The following is a 20,515-nucleotide window of genomic DNA, read 5'->3' as shown; positions in this document are numbered from 1 at the left end:
TAGACACAGGTTCTCGAGTGTATCTGCCTCTCTGCTCAAAGAATTTCATCACTGAGCTTTCTTGATGATAAGTGACACGAGGCCATAACTGGACCATCACACAAAATTCATGGGAATCATCAAATATCTGAGCAGATATGCAAGGGGTCAATCCTGTGTTACAGGCCCAGTAGGACCCGTTGGGTGCTTCAAGATAATAGCTTCCTTTATAGGGTGTCAGAGTTTGTTTACAGAGGTGACTATGGGTTGATGGAATCTTGCCCAAACAAGAACCTTGTCCGGAGACTTCAGGGAGTGTTAGTTTATGTGGCTTAGTCTGACACCTATTGCTCGGGGAAGTTAGGTTATTGGCAGTAGACTGAAAGGCGATTCCTTCATAATAAGGGGGACTGGAGGTAAGGCAGAGCCAGCAACCCAAGGTTCTGTTTGGATTTGTGGCATTTAGGGCCAGATAAGCTCCCTGGACCAAATTAAACAATCTATCTCCTGTTCCTCCAAAAGGAGTAAGGAGAGTGTCATTGCTGGAGTCTACGATGGTAGTCACAGTGCCTATATGGTAGGGAAAGGGACGAGGATGAGGTGAGGGGGAAGGAGGTGATGGCACCTTTTCATGATTGGAGGGAACTTTTTGGTCAGAGAGAACTACATTGGGTCCTACCGACTGTGGGTACAGGTTTTCTATTGTTAGCAAGATCTTGAAAATGACTCCTTTATCTGTACCATCAAGATACCAGCGGAGTCCCCATGTTTTTCCTGAGGGCCATTCTCGATTCGCCCTACCCTGAGGGGTGAAGGTTATGTTTAAAGGTAATGATAGCCCTGGATTATAGGCTGTCCCAGTATAGGGGCCAAAGCAAAAACGTCTATTCGTGCTAGGCTTACTGTATCCCCTTGTAACTGAAATAAGGTCCCAAGATGAAGTTGGTTTCCAGTAAGCTGCCCCTGTAGTTTCACAACCCCATCGAGCACAAAAGAAGGTCTTGAATCCTCCACATCTAGCAGCCGTGGCTCGGCTTCTACCATCCTTAGGGCAGACATAAAAGTCAGATTGTGCTAACCTACAACGAGCTGTAGGACTAACACAGCCTGGGGCAGTCATCATGGCAGGGTCATTATCATGGAATGTCCCACAAGGGCTTGTCCAAGTGGTTTTAGGACTATGAGGAAATTGATTGCAGTTTGGAATCGTTTGAATCCCTGTACCATTTAACTGGTGTTGGCCAATAGTAGGTATATCCCAAGAATTCAATCCTGCAGCCAGCTGACAGAAGTCAGGAGTGAGTGATGGCCACCAGGAATAGGGAGCATGGTTTGCAGTAATGCTCCAGACCTCCTCCCCTGTTACTGTGAAAATTCGCCAGGTAAGCTTTTTAATAGCATGGGGGCTTTCCTTGGAGATGCAGGAGAGGGGAAGGGGGAAGAGTAGTAAGCAAACGATGAAGCAGGGGTTGGTTTTCCAAGGCTCGCGATGAACAGGTCCTGCCATTGAGATGTCCGTGGCTCCCTTTATTTTCCAAGCTGGAGGCATTTCTGAAAGAAAAAGAGAGAATTTTGTCTCAGGATTGTGTCCTGGACATAACAGTTATTTTTTCCTTAATCTAGGGAGGCAATCTGTGTAGAGTAAAGCTTAATCAGTCTTTCTGGTAGCCAACGAGCCCCATTTTCCTTGGAGTCATAAATACATGCAGACCCCTTTCCCCAGATTATAACTGGATCAGGACCATTCCATATTCCAGTTATTGGATCTTTCCAAAGGGCCTGCGCATATCCTTGTTTGGTTTCTGGGTGCCAGTGTCGCTCAGCCGCAGATTTTCCAAAAGCGTCCAATGTCAGAAAATTTAATACGAATAGGGCATGAGAAAGCAGAGCTTTGTGGTTTCCCTTAAGGGGAAATAATGTCTCTTGTGAGCTAAGTTTATTAAGAGTATTTTTTAAAGTTTGGTGAGCTCTCTCCACGATACCTTGGCCTTGAGGGTTATAGGATATTCCAGTGATATGTTTAATTCCTAATTGTAAACAAAATTGTCTAAATTTGCTACTAGTATATCCTGGACCATTATCAGTTTTTATACATTTCGGCTGACCCAGCACTGTGAAGACATGTAACATATGATTGATAACATCTTTGGTGGCTTCTCCACTATGAGCAGAGGCACAAATAAATCCACTGAAGGTATCTACAGTAACATGTATAAACTTTAATTTGCCAAAAGAAGGAACATGGGTGACATCCATCTGCCATAGTTGTCCAGGAATAAGCCCTCTGGGGTTTACTCCATAATGAGGTTCAGGTAAGAGCATCAGGCAATTTTTACAGCTTTTTACAATTTCCCTAGCCTGTTCTCTAGTGATTGAGAACCTTAGTCTCAAAGTTTGAGCATTGAGGTGATGAAGGCGGTGCGCCTCACGAGCAGCTGCTACCTGATCATGTTCCAAATGAGAAATCAAGATAGAACGTGTAGCAGAATCGGCAAGTTCATTTCCCTGAGCTAGGGGTCCAGGTAGGCCTGTGTGGGCACGAATATGGCCAACATAAAAGGGTAGCGACCTTTGTCGGATTAATTTTTGTAATTCAGAAAACATTTGGAAGGTGGGAGTAATGGGTTGGATTATTGGGACCATTTCTAAAGCCTGTAAAGCCCCTACCACATATCTACTGTCTGAATACAAATTAAAGGAACAATCTTCAAAATTTTTAAAGACAGCAAGGGCAGCATATAGCTCCACCAGCTGAGCTGACTTAAAAGGGGTTGTCATAACATTCTTTTGGCCATTGAGGACATAAGCAGCTTTACCATTGCTTGACCCATCTATGAAAAGCACAGGGGAGTCCGGGATGGGCTCCATTCGGGTATTTTTAAGAAAAACAAAAGAAGTAAGGGAGAAGAATTGTAGGAGTTTGTTACTGGGCATCTGTGTGTCAAGTTTCCCTTCATAGGTGCAGACAAGAATGGCCCAGTCAGGACTGCGGGTGCATAACCATTCAAGTTGCTCTTTATCATATGGCATAACAATCATATCAGGGTCATGTCCAAAGTATCGAGTGGAGGCTTTTATTCCTAACATTATCGATTGGCAAACCAGGGAAGGATAAGTAGGAAGGATTTTTCTTTTAGTAACAGGAAGATGTACCCACAGTAAAGGTACGGACTCTTGCCAAAGCAGGCCTGTAGGGGCAAAATCTGTAGAAAAGATGATCAAATACAATGGGAGAGTTGGGTCAAAATATCCCGTGTGTTGTTGAGTGATGGCCGTTTCAACCTTTTGTAACACCCTCTCTGCCTCCACCGTAAGGTATCTAGGGGATTGAGGGTCAGAGTCTCCTTTGAGGATATCCTCAAGGGGGCGTAACTCTCCCTTGGTTATTTTTAAATAGGGTCGCAGCCAATTGATATCCCCTAAAAGCTTTTGAAAATCATTGAGACAACGAAGTGTATCTTTTCTAATCTGGATTTTTTGTGTATAGAGGAGGTCCGGGTGTAACTCGAACCCTAAAAACAGGAAGGGGTATTGGGTTTGTATCTTCTCTGGAGCTATATGAAATCCTCGGTCCTGAAGTGTGATAATTATCTTTTGAGCTACATTTTGTGTTTTTTCTTCAGATTTTCCTGCTATTAACAAATCATCCATATAATGTATAATATAAACTTCAGGGTACTGGACCCTCACTGGATCTATAGACTGAGCTACATACTTTTGACATAACGTAGGGGAATTGGCCATTCCTTGGGGCAATACTCTCCATTGAAATCGAGGGTTAGGCCCAACGTGATTCACAACAGGTATAGAAAAGGCAAAGCGTTTGCAATCCAGAGGATGCAGGGGGATAGAGAAAAAACAATCTTTAATATCTATGACTATCTTAAAATATTTTTTTGGAATGGCCACAGGGGATGGCAACCCAGGCTGTAACGCTCCCATGGGGACCATGGTTTTGTTTACTTCCCTGAGATCCTGCAATAGCCTCCATTTTCCTGTCTTTTTCTTTATCACAAAAATGGGAGTATTCCATGGAGATGTGGAAGGTTCAAGATGCCCTTGTTTTAACTGTTCCTGCACCAACTGAAGGGCAGCCTGTACCTTTTCTTGAGGCATTGACCACTGATCTATCCAAACCGGATCATCTGACTTCCAAGTTATTTTATCGGCTTGGCGTGCAGGAGGAACAGTGGTCCTTAGGAAAAAAGGTCTGTCCCCAATCCCCTTTTATCCAGCTTAGGGGTGAGCATGATGGGCTGAGTTCGTCCTTGTTCAAACTTCCCCAACCCTTTGCCAGGCAAAAAGCCTGTCTTTAACATCATTTGGGTCACTTTATCATTGGGACTCATCATAATAACCCCCATTTGTGTCAAAATGTCTCTTCCCCACAGGTTGGTTGGCAACCCCTCAACTATAAAGGGCCTTATTGTTCCAGTATTTCCCTCAGGGTCTTTCCATTTTAAAAATTTAGAGCTTTGTAATGTATTTTGAATTTGGCCTATTCCCTTTAAATGTGTGGCAGTGGGTTCCAGTGGCCATGAATCAGGCCAGTATTTTTTTGCTATAATGGTGGCATCAGCGCCTGTATCAAGAATCCCCGAAAATTGCTTCCCCTCCAAGGAGAGGTTGAGTATAGGCCGGCCCTCCGTTAATTGTTGTACCCAAAATATATCTGAAGATCCTGGTGTTGAGTGACCACGAGTTGGACCCTTATGGGGGAATTGTCCAACCATTGGGAGAGGAAGGGCCTGTGCGATGCGGTGGCCTGCGGGGATGGTGATAGGACCCCGAGAAGCCATGGCCAGGCATTTTATCTCTCCTTGATAATCAGCATCTACTATGGAGGGAACAATGGAGAGCCCTTGTAATGAGCTGGAGACTCGGCCTATAATTAGGAAGAACATACCAGGTGGGGGAGGGCCAAGGACCCCAGTTTCTATAATCACTGTGCCCTCTTCCGGAGTTACAACCCGGGTGGTGGGGGAACAGAGGTCCAATCCTGCACTTCCTGGTGTGGCTCGGGATAGGCCTGAGGAAGCTGAGCCAAGGCTGTCTGGGGCAGCGGGGTCCCCTGTTCCTGATTGTTGCGGAAGGGGTTGTTGGGATTTACACGGGGTTGTAATGGATGGGTGGGGCCCCGAAACGGGCCCCGCATCCCGTTTCCCGATACCGCAGACAATGGCTGGCCATTAATATCAGTCCTGGAATGGCAGTCTTTGACCCAATGTCGCCCCCTTTTGCATCGAGGGCAGAGCCCTGGGGATAGATTGTTTAGATTATTATTAAAAGAGGATCCTTCACCTTGGGTGCCAGGGCACTCTCTGGCGAAATGTCCTGGGCGCCCGCATTTGAAACAGCTCTTGACTCCATAATTTGGCCCTCTAATGGGCACCTGAAGCACAGCACCTATGGCCATATTAATGGATTTAGAGATCTTATGATCAAAGGAGTCTACCTCATTACATAGCTTGATCATGCCATTGAGATCCATGGCCTTAGTTTTGCCTCTTAAGGCTGCTCTGCAGGCTGCATTGGCATTTTCTATGGCCAATTGTTTAACCATAATATTTTCCAACCCATCATCTCCCAGGATTCGTTCAGCCGCTTCTAGTAGCCTGGCAATGAACTGGGCGTAAGGTTCATTGGTGCCTTGGACTATCTTAGACAGGGAAGTAGTGGCTGTCCCTGGTGCAGGCACAGCCCGCCAGGCAGCCATCGCTGCCTGGGCTGTTTGTACCAGAAGCCCTGCTGGGAGTTTTTGTTGCTTTTCCTCTGTGGCATACTTGCCCCTTCCCGTAATTTTATCTGAAGACCATGAGGCCGTCTGGGAGCCTTTTTTATTTATGACAGCCTGTGTTTCAGCTCTATCTATAAATTCAGCCTTCCAGGTCAAAAATTGACTTCGAGTTAACACTGACTGTACCACTTTGTTCCATTCATGAGGCAACAAATTGCCCCCCTGAGCCAGTCCTTCAAGGACTGAAATTGTGAAGGGGGCGTTGATACCATAATTTTTCACTGCTGAATGCAAATCTTTTAAATGCCTGATTTTTAGTTTTCTATATATGACCTGGCCATTAGTACCACCCCCCTGTTCCTCCGCTAGGCCTTCCTCCTCCCCTTCGGAGGCTGAGGCGCCTTGCTCTGCACCCTCAGCGTCCTCATTATCATCCTGAGTGGTGTCAACTTGTCCCCCCGCATCCTGGGACTGAGTACCGGAGCGGGTCATTACCGGGAAGGAGAGAGAAACGGTGGGCAGTGTCTTTTTGATTTTTTCTACTTTTGGTTTGGCCTTCGACTGGGAGTCTGAGTGATGGGAATTACCGGAGGCGTTGGGAAGGGTGGTGTTGGCCTCTCCTGTAAGGTCAGCTTGTAACTCCTGTATCTGTTGGGCAAGATCCCTCAACTCTCTTTTCATAGAAAGAACATTTTTTAAATTGGTGATCTGGTTTAGAAAAGATTCCTTGGCCTCTAAGAGACCCTGCATTCCTGGTATAGTACAGCCCATCTGTCCCAGCACTGTTTCTCTATGAGTAGGGGCCTTCAGGGCGTTAGGAATAGGAGGGACATAGGGAGGCAGGGGGGGCCAACGAAGGCGCCTTTCACCAAACAGAACCTGGGACTGAGTAAAAGGAGAGGGGTCATATCTTTCTTTTTCATAGCGCGCTGCTTCCTCTCCCAAGCTTACTTCAGACGAGGGGTCAAGCCATTCATCACCTGACACATTTTTATAAATGACAGGGTAGATCTTTTTACAAGATTGAGCGGCAGTGGGTGGCTTTAGTAGGGGGGGTGTTAACTCATTAGGGACAGGCTCATCGATAAGAGAGGGGGCACGCGAGACCGGGGCGGCTGCAGGGTCGCCCGTGATCTCGATGTTCTTTTGAGCCTCTGTTAGGGGGGAAGCGGCCGTTTTTGTTTTACTTTCATTTTTTAACGGAGTGGCCGCCGCACCTCCAGACTCATTATCGGGAGTCAGGCAGGGGGAGTCTGAGAGAAGATCCTCTGCAAGGGCTAGTAAATGTGAAACACGCCCGTCTCCCTCTGCTTCCTTTAGAACATCTCTAATCACACCATAAAAACTAAAAAAGGCATCGGGGACATTTTCCCCATCTCTAAGTAATTTATTAATATCTTTCCCAACCTTGTTCCAAGTCAAAGGGTGAATTCCTGGTCCATCAATCACTAACCAGGGACACTTCTCCTCCACATATTGAAAGAACTTTATTAAATCCTTTTTTTTAACTCTTAATCCTCTCTCCCGAAGATTCCCTTTCATCTCCTTTAAAAAAATAGCCTCTTTAGATAAATTTTTTCCCATTGATCGATTGGACGACACTTACCTCAAGACTCTCCCGCGTTGCACGAGTGATGCGGTCCGGGCGTCTCTACCCTAATTCTCTCCGGGGCCCCTTCTGTTATCCGTCGTCCGGTAGGTCACCGTGCCTCGAGCCCCACGTTCGGGCGCCACTTGACCCGTCCCGCGGGCCACGTTATTTGATGAGACCCGAGGAGGCACCTCCTGAAAGATCAATGGGGGTGAGAGAGAAAGGAGACCAGGCGCGTAAAGGAAGACAAAGTCAGTCTGAGTTGCGTCAAGGTCTCGTTTATTGCAAGGGGAATCGGGTTTATATATGCTAGGAGCTAGGAGAAGTAGATAGGGGTATGGAAAGTTACTAGGAGGAAGTTAGGGTAAGGTAGGGTTCAGGAAAAGGTCTCTTTGTTCCAGGGCCTGATCAACGGACCATACAGCAAACCATTATGTTTCAGGGAGTAGATCAAAAGGTACATACTGTGGTTTTGTTGAAAAATGGTTGCTATTGAAACTGTTAACGGAAGATTGGGTACACTGCTTTTTCGAAGAATGGTTGCTATTGAAACTGTTAACGGAAGATTGGGTACACTGCTTTTTCCCATGAGAATCAGTTAGGCTACTTGGCTCCTGACAGACACACTCATTCTAACAGTTCAGTGTGCACACCTCCATGTGGACACACTCATACTAACAGTTCAGTGTGCACAACTCCATGTGGACACAGTCATTCTAACAGTTCAGTGTGCACACCTCCATGTGGACACACTCATTCTAACAGTTCAGGGTGCACACCTTCACAGGGACACACTCTAACAGTTCAGTGTGCACACCTCCATATGGACACACTTATTCTAACAGTTCAGTGTGCACACCTCAATGTGGACACAGGCATTCTAACAGTTCAGTGTGCACACCTCCATGTGGTCTCACTCATTCTAACAGTTCAGTGTGCACACCTCCACAGGAACACACTCTAACAGTTCAGTGTGCACACTTCCATGTGGACACACTCATTCTAACAGTTCATTGTGCACACCTTAAGGTGGACACAGTCATTCTAACAATTCAGTGTGCACACCTCATGCGGACACAATCATTCTAACAGTTCAGTGTGCACACCTCCACAGGGACACACTCATTCTAACAGTTCAGTGTGCACACCTCTTTGTGGACACACTCATTCTAACAGTTCAGAGTGCATACCTCCACAGTGACACAGTCATTCTAACAGTTCAGTGTGCACACCTCCATGTGGACACAATTATTCTAATAGTTCATTGTGCACACTTCCATGTGTACACAGTCATTCTAACAGTTCAGTGTGCCCACCTCCATGTGGACACACTCATTCTAACAGTTAATTGTGCACACCTCCATGTGGACACACTCATTCTAACAGTTCAGTGTTCACACCTCCTTGTGAACACAATCATTCTAATTGTTCAATGTGCACACCTCCAAGTGGACACAGTCAATCTAACAGTTCAGTGTGCACACCTCCATGTCGACACATTCTAACAGTTCAGTGTACACACATCCATGTGGACACACACATTCTAACAGTTCAGTATGCACATCTCCATGTGGACACAATCATTCTAACAGTTCAGTGTGCACAACTCCATGTGGACACACTCATTCTAACAGTTCAGTGTGAACACCTCAATGTGGACACAGGCATTCTAACAGTTCAGTGTGCACACCTCTATGTGGACACACTCATTCTAACAGTTCAGAGTGCATACCTCCCTAGTGACACAGTCATTCTAACAGTTCAGTGTGCATACCTCCATGTGGACACAATTATTCTAATAGTTCAGTGTGCACACCTCCATGTGGACACACTCATTCTAACAGTTCAGTGTGCACACCTCCATGTGGACACACTCATTCTAACAGTTAAGTGCGCACACCTCCATGTGAACACAATCATTCTAATAGTTCAATGTGCACACCTCCATGTGGACACAGTCAATCTAACAGTTCAGTGTGCACACCTCCACAGGGACACACTAATTCTAACAGTTCAGTGTGCACACCTCCATGTCGACACATTCTAAAAGTTCAGTGTACACACCTCCATGTAAGCACACTCATTCTAACAGTTCAGTGTGCACACTTTCATGTGGACACAATCATTCTAACAGTTCAGTGTGCACACCTCCATGTGGACACACTCATTCTAACAGTTCAGTGTGCACACCTCCATGTGGACACACTCATTCTAACAGTTCCGTGTGCACACCTCCATGTGGTCACATTCTAACAGTTCAGTGTGCACACCTCCATGTGGCCACACTCATTCTAACAGTTCATTGTGCACACCTCCATGTGGACACAGTCATTCTAACAGTTCAGTGTGCACACCTCCACAGGGACACACTCATTATAACAGTTTAGTGTGCACACCTCCATGTGGACACACTCATTCTAACAGTTCAGTGTGCACACCTCCATGTGGGCACACTCATTCTAACAGTTCAGTGTGCACGCATCCATGTGGGCACACTCATTCTTACAGTTCAGTGTGCACTCCTCCATGTGGACACATTCTAACAGTTCAATGTGCACAACTCCATGTGGACACACTCATTCTAACAGTTCAGTGTGCACACCTCCATGTGTACACACTCATTCTAACAGTTCAGTGTGCAAACCTCCATGTGGACACGCTCATTCTAACAGTTCAGTGTGCACACCTCCATGTGGACACACTCATTCTAACAGTTCATTGTGCACACCTCCACAGGGACACACTCTAACAGTTCAGTGTGCACATTTCCATGTGGACACACTCATTCTAACAGTTCATTGTGCACACCTCAATGTGGACACAGTCATTCTAACAGTTCAGTGTGCACACCTCATGCGGACACAATCATTCTAACAGTTCAGTGTGCACACCTCCACAGGGACACACTCATTCTAACAGTTCAGTGTGCACACCTCCAAGTGGGCACATTAATTCTAACAGTTCAGGGTGCACACCTCCACAGGGACACACTCATTATAACAGTTCAGTGTGCACACCTCCATGTGGAGACACTCATTCTAACAGTTCAGTGTGCACACCTCCATGTGGACACACTCATTCTAACAGTTCAGTGTGCACACCTCCATGTGGACAAATTCTAACACTTCAGTGTCCACACCTCCATGTGGACACACTCATTCTAACAGTTCAGTGTGCACACTTCCACAGGGACACACTCATTCTAACACTTCAGTGTGCACACCTCCATGTGGGCACATTCATTCTAACAGTTCAGTGTGGACGCCTCCATGTGGGCACACTCATTATTACAGTTCAGTGTGCACACCACCATGTGGACACATTCTAACAGTTCAGTGTGCACACCTCCATGTGGACACACTCATTCTAACAGTTCAGTGTGCACACATCCATGTGGACACACTCATTCTAACAGTTCAGTGTGCACACCTCCACGTGGACACAGTCATTCTAACAGTTCAGTGTGCACACCTCCATGTGGACACACTCATTCTAACAGTTCAGAGTGCATACCTCCACAGTGACACAGTCATTCTAACAGTTCAGTGTGCACACCTCCATGTGGACACAATTATTCTAATAGTTCAGTGTGCACACCTCCATGTGGACACACTCATTCTAACAGTTCAGTGTGCACACCTCCATGTGGACAAACTCATTCTAACAGTTCAGGTTGCACACCTCCACAGGGACACACTCTAACAGTTCAGTGTGCATACCTCCATGTGGACTAACTCATTCTAACAGTACAGTGTGCACACTTCCATGTGGTCACATTCTAACAGTTCAGTGTGCACACCTCCATGTGGCCACACTCATTCTAACAGTTCAGTGTGCACACCTCCATGTGGGCACACTCATTCTAACAGTTCATTGTGGACACCTCCATGTGGACACACTCATTCTAACAGTTCGGTGTGCACACCTCCATGTGGACACACTCATTCTAAAAGTTCAGTGTGCACAACTCCATGTGGGCACACTCATTCTAACAGTTCATTGTGCACACCTCCATGTTGACACACTCATTCTAACAGTTCAGTGTGCACACCTCCACAGGGACACACTCATTCTAACACTTCACTGTGCACACCTCAATGTGGGCACACTCATTCTAACAGTTCATTGTGCACGCCTGCATGTGGGCACACTCATTCTTACATTTCAGTGTGCACACCTCCATGTGGACACATTCTAACTGTTCAGTGTGCACACCTCCATGTGGACACACTCATTCTAACAGTTCAGTGTGCACAACTCCATGTGGACACAGTCATTCTAACAGTTCAGTGTGCACACCTCCATGTGGACACACTCATTCTAACAGTTCACGGTGCACACCTTCACAGGGACACACTCTAACAGTTCAGTGTTCACACCTCCATGTGGACACACTCATTCTAACAGTTCAGTGTGCACACCTCAATGTGGACACAGGCATTCTAACAGTTCAGTGTGCACACCTCTATGTGGTCTCACTCATTCTAACAGTTCAGAGTGCATACCTCCACAGGGACACAGTCATTCTAACAGTTCAGTGTGCACACCTCCATGTGGACACAATTATTCTAATAGTTCAGTGTGCACACCTCCATGTGTACTCAGTCATTCTAACAGTTCAGTGTGCACACCTCCATGTGGACACACTCATTCTAACAGTTCATTGTGCACACCTCCATGTGGACACACTCATTCTAACAGTTCAGTGTTCACACCTCCTTGTGAACACAATCATTCTAATAGTTCAATGTGCACACCTCCAAGTGGACACAGTCAATCTAACAGTTTAGTGTGCACACCTCCATGTGGACACACTCATTCTAACAGTTCAGTGTGCACACCTCCATGTCGACACATTCTAACAGTTCAGTGTACACACATCCATGTGGACACACACATTCTAACAGTTCAGTATGCACATCTCCATGTGGACACAATCATTCTAACAGTTCAGTGTGCACACCTCCATGTGGACACACTCATTCTAACAGTTCAGTGTGAACACCTCAATGTGGACACAGTCATTCTAATAGTTCAGTGTGCACACCTCTATGTGGACACACTCATTCTAACAGTTCAGAGTGCATACCTCCCTAGTGACACAGTCATTCTAACAGTTCAGTGTGCATAACTCCATGTGGACACAATTATTCTAATAGTTCAGTGTGCACACCTCCATGTGGACACACTCATTCTAACAGTTCAGTGTGCACACCTCCATGTGGACACACTCATTCTAACAGTTCAGTGTGCACACCTCCATGTCGACACATTCTAACAGTTCAGTGTACACACATCCATGTGGACACACACATTCTAACAGTTCAGTATGCACATCTCCATGTGGACACAATCATTCTAACAGTTCAGTGTGCACACCTCCATGTGGTCACATTCTAACAGTTCATTGTGCACACCTCCATGTGGACACACTCATTCTAACAGTTCATTGTGCACACCTCCATGTGGACACAGTCATTCTAACAGTTCAGTGTGCACACCTCCACAGGGACACACTCATTATAACAGTTTAGTGTGCACACCTCCATGTGGACACACTCATTCTAACAGTTCAGTGTGCACACCTCCATGTGGGCACCCTCATTCTAACAGTTCAGTGTGCACACCTCCATGTGGACACACTCATTCTAACAGTTCAGTGTGCACACCTCCATGTTGACAAATTCTAACACTTCTGTGTCCACACCTCCATGTGGACACACTCATTCTAACAGTTTAGTGTGCACACCTCCACAGAGACACACTCATTCTAAGAGATCATTGTGCACACCTCCATGTGGACACACTCATTCTAACAGTTCAGTGTGCACACCTCCACAGGGACACACTCATTCTAACACTTCAGTGTGCACACCTCCATGTGGGCACACTTATTCTAACAGTTCAGTGTGCACGCATCCATGTGGGCACACTCATTCTTACAGTTCAGTGTGCACTCCTCCATGTGGACACATTCTAACAGTTCAGTGTGCACAACTCCAAGTGGACACACTCATTCTAACAGTTCAGTGTGCACACCTCCATGTGGACACACTCATTCTAACAGTTCAGTGTGCAAACCTCCATGTGGACACGCTCATTCTAACAGTTCAGTGTGCACACCTCCATGTGGACACACTCATTCTAACAGATCAGGGTGCACACCTCCACAGGGACACACTCTAACAGTTCAGTGTGCACACCTCCATGTGGACACACTCATTCTAACAGTTCATTGTGCACACCTCAATGTGGACACAGTCATTCTAACAGTTCAGTGTGCACATCTCATGCGGACACAATCATTCTAACAGTTCAGTGTGCACACCTCCACAGGGACACACTCATTCTAACAGTTCAGTGTGCACACCTCCAAGTGGGCACATTAATTCTAACAGTTCAGTGTGCACACCTCCACAGGGACACACTCATTATAACAGTTCAGTGTGCACACCTCCATGTGGAGACACTCATTCTAACAGTTCAGTGTGCACACCTCCATGTGGACACACTCATTCTAACAGTTCAGTGTGCACACCTCCAAGTGGGCACATTCATTCTAACAGTTCAGTGTGGACGCCTACATGTGGGCACACTCATTCTTACAGTTCAGTGTGCACACCACCATGTGGACACATTCTAACAGTTCAGTGTGCACACCTCCATGTGGACACACTCATTCTAACAGTTCAGTGTGCACACCTCCACAGGGACACACTCATTCTAACACTTCAGTGTGCACACCTCAATGTGGGCACACTCATTCTAACAGTTCATTGTGCATGCCTGCATGTGGGCACACTCATTCTTACATTTCAGTGTGCACACCTCCATGTGGACACATTCTAACTGTTCAGTGTGCACACCTCCATGTGGACACGCTCATTCTAACAGTTCAGTGTGCACACCTCCATGTGGACACACTCATACTAACAGTTCAGTGTGCACAACTCCATGTGGACACAGTCATTCTAACAGTTCAGTGTGCACACCTCCATGTGGACACACTCATTCTAACAGTTCAGGGTGCACACCTTCACAGGGACACACTCTAACAGTTCAGTGTGCACACCTCCATGTGGACACACTTATTCTAACAGTTCAGTGTGCACACCTCAATGTGGACACAGGCATTCTAACAGTTCAGTGTGCACACCTCTATGTGGTCTCACTCATTCTAACAGTTCAGAGTGCATACCTCCACAGTGACACAGTCATTCTAACAGTTCAGTGTGCACACCTCCATGTGGACACAATTATTCTAATAGTTCATTGTGCACACCTCCATGTGTACACAGTCATTCTAACAGTTCAGTGTGCCCACCTCCATGTGGACACACTCATTCTAACAGTTCATTGTGCACACCTCCATGTGGACACACTCATTCTAACAGTTCAGTGTTCACACCTCCTTGTGAACACAATCATTCTAATAGTTCAATGTGCACACCTCCAAGTGGAAACAGTCAATCTAACAGTTCAGTGTGCACACCTCCATGTCGACACATTCTAACAGTTCAGTGTACACACATCCATGTGGACACACACATTCTAACAGTTCAGTATGCACATCTCCATGTGGACACAATCATTCTAACAGTTCAGTGTGCACAACTCCATGTGGACACACTCATTCTAACAGTTCAGTGTGAACACCTCAATGTGGACACAGTCATTCTAACAGTTCAGTGTGCACACCTCTATGTGGACACACTCATTCTAACAGTTCAGAGTGCATACCTCCCTAGTGACACAGTCATTCTAACAGTTCAGTGTGCATACCTCCATGTGGACACAATTATTCTAATAGTTCAGTGTGCACACCTCCATGTGGACACACTCATTCTAACAGTTCAGTGTGCACACCTCCATGTGGATACACTCATTCTAACAGTTAAGTGCGCACACCTCCATGTGAACACAATCATTCTAATAGTTCAATGTGCACACCTCCATGTGGACACAGTCAATCTAACAGTTCAGTGTGCACACCTCCATGTGGACACACTCATTTTAACAGTTCAGTGTGCACACCTCCATGTCGACACATTCTAAAAGTTCAGTGTACACACCTCCATGTAAGCACACTCATTCTAACAGTTCAGTGTGCACACTTCCATGTGGACACAATCATTCTAACAGTTCAGTGTGCACACCTCCATGTGGACACACTCATTCTAACAGTTCAGTGTGCACACCTCCATGTGGACACACTCATTCTAACAGTTCCGTGTGCACACCTCCATGTGGTCACATTCTAACAGTTCAGTGTGCACACCTCCATGTGGCCACACTCATTCTAACAGTTCATTGTGCACACCTCCATGTGGGCACATTCATTCTAACAGTTCAGTGTGGACGCCTCCATGTGGGCACACTCATTCTTACTGTTCAGTGTGCACACCACCATTTGGACACATTCTAACAGTTCAGTGTGCACACCACCATGTGGACACACTCATTCTAACAGTTCAGTGTGCACACCTCCATGTGGACACACTCATTCTAACAGTTCAGGGTGCACACCTCCACAGGGACACACTCTAACAGTTCAGTGTGCACACCTCCATGTGGACACACTCATTCTAACAGTTCAGTGTGCACACCTCAATGTGGACACAGGCATTCTAACAGTTCAGTGTGCACACCTCTATGTGGTCTCACTCATTCTAATAGTTCAGAGTGAATACCTCCACAGTGACACAGTCATTCTAACAGTTCAGTGTGCACACCTCCATGTGGACACAATTATTCGAATAGTTCAGTGTGCACACCTCCATGTGTACACAGTCATTCTAACAGTTCAGTGTGCACACCTCCATGTGGACACACTCATTCTAACAGTTCAGTGTGCACACCTCCATGTGGACACACTCATTCTAACAGTTCAGTGTTCACACCTCCTTGTGAACACAATCATTCTAATAGTTCAATGTGCACACCTCCATGTGGACACAGTCAATCTAACAGTTCAGTGTGCACACCTCCATGTGGACACACTCATTCTAACAGTTCAGTGTGCACACCTCCATGTCGACACATTCTAACAGTTCAGTGTACACACATCCATGTGGACACACACATTCTAACAGTTCAGTATGCACATCTCCATGTGGACACAATCATTCTAAAAGTTCAGTGTGCACACCCCCATGTGGACACACTCATTCTAACAGTTCAGTGTGCACACCTCCACGTGGACACAGTCATTCTAACAGTTCAGTGTGCACACCTCTATGTGGACACAATTATTCTAATAGTTCAGTGTGCACACCCCCATGTGGACACACTCATTCTAACAGTTCAGTGTGCACACCCCCATGTGGACACACTCATTCTAACAGTTCAGTGTGCACACCCCCATGTGGACACACTCATTCTAACAGTTCAGTGTGCACACCTCCATGTGGTCACATTCTAACAGTTCAGTGTGCACACCTCCATGTGGACACACTCATTATAACATTTTAGTGTGCACACCTCCATGTGAACACAATCATTCTAATAATTCAGAGTGCACACCTCCATATGGACACAGTCATTCTAACAGTTCAGTGTGCACACCTCCATGTGGACAAACTCATTCTAACAGTTCAGGGTGCACACCTCCACAGGGACACACTCTAACAGTTCAGTGTGCATACCTCCATGTGGACTAACTCATTCTAACAGTACATTGTGCACACTTCCATGTGGTCACATTCTAACAGTTCAGTGTGCACACCTCCATGTGGCCACACTCATTCTAACAGTTCAGTGTGCACACCTCCATGTGGGCACACTCATTCTAACAGTTCATTGTGCACACCTCCATGTGGACACACTCATTCTAACAGTTCAGGGTGCACACCTCATGTGGACACACTCATTCTAACAGTTCAGTGTGCACAACTCCATGTGGGCACACTCATTCTAACAGTTCATTGTGCACACCTCCATGTTGACACACTCATTCTAACAGTTCAGTGTGGACACCTCCACGGGGACACACTCATTCTAACACTTCAGTGTGCACACCTCCATGTGGGCACACTCATTCTAACAGTTCATTGTGCACGCCTGCATGTGGGCACATTCATTCTTACAGTTCAGTGTGCACACCTCCATGTGGACACATTCTAACTGTTCAGTGTGCACACCTCCATGTGGACACACTCATTCTAACAGTTCAGTGTGCACACCTCCATGTGGACACACTCATTCTAACAGTTCAGTGTGCACAACTCCATGTGGACACACTCATTCTAACAGTTCAGGGTGCACACCTCCACAGGGACACACTTTAACAGTTCAGTGTGCACACCTCCATGTTGACAAACTCATTCTAACAGTTCAGTGTGCACACCTCCACAGGGACACACTCTAACAGTTCAGTGTGCACACCTCCATGTGGACACACTCATTCTAACAGTTCAGTGTGCACACCTCTATGTGGAAACACTCATTCTAACAGTTCAGAGTGCGTACCTCCACAGTGACACAGTCATTCTAACAGTTAAGTGTGCCACCTCCATGTCGACCCATTCTAACAGTTCAGTGTACACACATCCATGTGGACACACACATTCTAACAGTTCAGAATGCACATCTCCATGTGGACACAATCATTCTAACAGTCCAGTGTGCACACCTCCATGTGGTCACATTCTAACAGTTCAGTGTGCACACCTCCATGTGGACACACTCATTCTAACAGTTCATTGTGCACACCTCCATGTGGACACAGTCATTCTAACAGTTCAGTGTGCACACCTCCACAGGGACACACTCATTCTAACAGTTCAGTGTGCAGACCTCCATGTGGACACACTCATTCTAACAGTTCAGTGTGCACACGTCCATGTGGGCACACTCATTCTAACAGTTCAGTGTGCACACCTCCATGTGGACACACTCATTCTAACAGTTCAGTGTGCACACCTCCATGTGGACAAATTCTAACACTTCAGTGTCCACACCTCCATGTGGACACACTCATTCTAACAGTTCAGTGTGCACACCTCCACAGGGACACACTCATTCGAAGAGATCATTGTGCACACCTCCATGTGGACACACTCATTCTAACAGTTCAGTGTGCACAACTTCACAGGGACACACTCATTCTAACACTTCAGTGTGCACACCTCCATGTGGGCACACTCATTCTAACAGTTCAGTGTGCACGCCTCCATGTGGGCACACTCATTCTTACAGTTCAGTGTGCACTCCTCCATGTGGACACATTCTAACAGTTCAGTGTGCACAACTCCATGTGGACACACTCATTTTAACAGTTCAGTGTGCACACCTCCATGTGGACACACTCATTCTAACAGTTCAGTGTGCACACCTCCATGTGGACACAGTCATGCTAACAGTTCAGTGTGCACACCTCCATGTGGACACACTCATTCTAACAGTTCAGGGTGCACACCTCCACAGGGACACACTCTAACAGTTCAGTGTGCACACCTCCATGTGGACACACTCATTCTAACAGTTCATTGTGCACACCTTAATGTGGACACAGTCATTCTAACAGTTCAGTGTGCACACCTCATGCGGACACAATCATTCTAACAGTTCAGTGTGCACACCTCCACAGGGACACACTCATTCTAACAGTTCAGTGTGCACACCTCTTTGTGGACACACTCATTCTAACAGTTCAGAGTGCATACCTCCACAGTGACACAGTCATTCTAACAGTTCAGTGTGCACACATCCATGTGGAAACAATTATTCTAATAGTTCAGTGTGCACACCTCGATGTGGACACACTCATTCTAACAGTTCAGTGTGCACACCTCCATGTGGACACACTCATTCTAACAGTTCAGTGTGCACACCTCCATGTGCACACAGTCACTCTAACAGTTCAGTGTGCACACCTCTATGTGGACACACTCATTCTAACAGTTCAGTGTGCACACCTCCATGTGGACACACTCATTCTAACAGTACAGAGTGCATACCTCCACAGGGACACAGTCATTCTAACAGTTCAGTGTGCACACCTCCATGTGGACACAATTATTCTAATAGTTCAGTGTGCACACCTCCATGTGGACACACTCATTCTACCAGTTCAGTGTGCACACCTCCATGTGGACACACTCATTCTAACAGTTCAGTGTGCACACCTCCATGTGGACACACTCATTCTAACAGTTCATTGTGCACACCTCCATGTGGACACAGTCATTCTAACAGTTCAGTGTGCACACCTCCACAGGGACACACTCATTCTAACAGTTCAGTGTGCAGACCTCCATGTGGACACACTCATTCTAACAGTTCAGTGTGCACACCTCCATGTGGGCACACTCATTCTAACAGTTCAGTGTGCACACCTCCATGTGGACACACTCATTCTAACAGTTCAGTGTGCACACCTCCATGTGGACAAATTCTAACACTTCAGTGTCCACACCTCCATGTGGACACACTCATTCTAACAGTTCAGTGTGCACACCTCCACAGGGACACACTCATTCGAAGAGATCATTGTGCACACCTCCATGTGGACACACTCATTCTAACAGTTCAGTGTGCACACCTTCACAGGGACACACTCATTCTAACACTTCAGTGTGCACACCTCCATGTGGGCACACTCATTCTAACAGTTCAGTGTGCACGCCTCCATGTGGGCACACTCATTCTTACAGTTCAGTGTGCACTCCTCCATGTGGACACATTCTAACAGTTCAGTGTGCACAACTCCATGTGGACACACTCATTTTAACAGTTCAGTGTGCACACCTCCATGTGGACACACTCATTCTAACAGTTCAGTGTGCACACCTCCATGTGGACACAGTCATTCTAACAGTTCAGTGTGCACACCTCCATGTGGACACACTCATTCTAACAGTTCAGGGTGCACACCTCCACAGGGACACACTCTAACAGTTCAGTGTGCACACCTCCATGTGGACACACTCATTCTAACAGTTCATTGTGCACACCTTAATGTGGACACAGTCATTCTAACAGTTCAGTGTGCACACCTCATGCGGACACAATCATTCTAACAGTTCAGTGTGCACAACTCCACAGGGACACACTCATTCTAACAGTTCAGTGTGCACACCTCTTTGTGGACACACTCATTCTAACAGTTCAGAGTGCATACCTCCACAGTGACACAGTCATTCTAACAGTTCAGTGTGCACACATCCATGTGGAAACAATTATTCTAATAGTTCAGTGTGCACACCTCG

General features: G+C 46.3%; 1 long non-coding RNA gene across 1 annotated transcript; it reads right to left on the bottom strand.

The window, feature by feature from the left end:
• Positions 1–1,341: 1,341 nt before the first annotated feature.
• LOC131901820 (uncharacterized) lies at positions 1,342–7,770 on the bottom strand. Its single transcript, XR_009376887.1, has 2 exons — positions 7,323–7,770; positions 1,342–1,530 (listed from the first exon to the last, which is right to left on the bottom strand). It is a non-coding gene; the product is annotated as an uncharacterized LOC131901820 (long non-coding RNA).
• Positions 7,771–20,515: the final 12,745 nt, after the last annotated feature.

The sequence above is a fragment of the Peromyscus eremicus genome, unplaced genomic scaffold, assembly GCF_949786415.1.
Source record: "Peromyscus eremicus unplaced genomic scaffold, PerEre_H2_v1 PerEre#2#unplaced_454, whole genome shotgun sequence".
NCBI lineage: Eukaryota > Metazoa > Chordata > Mammalia > Rodentia > Cricetidae > Peromyscus > Peromyscus eremicus.
The sequence above is the reverse complement of the archived record's forward strand: the minus strand, read 5'-3'. Positions and strand labels throughout refer to the sequence as shown.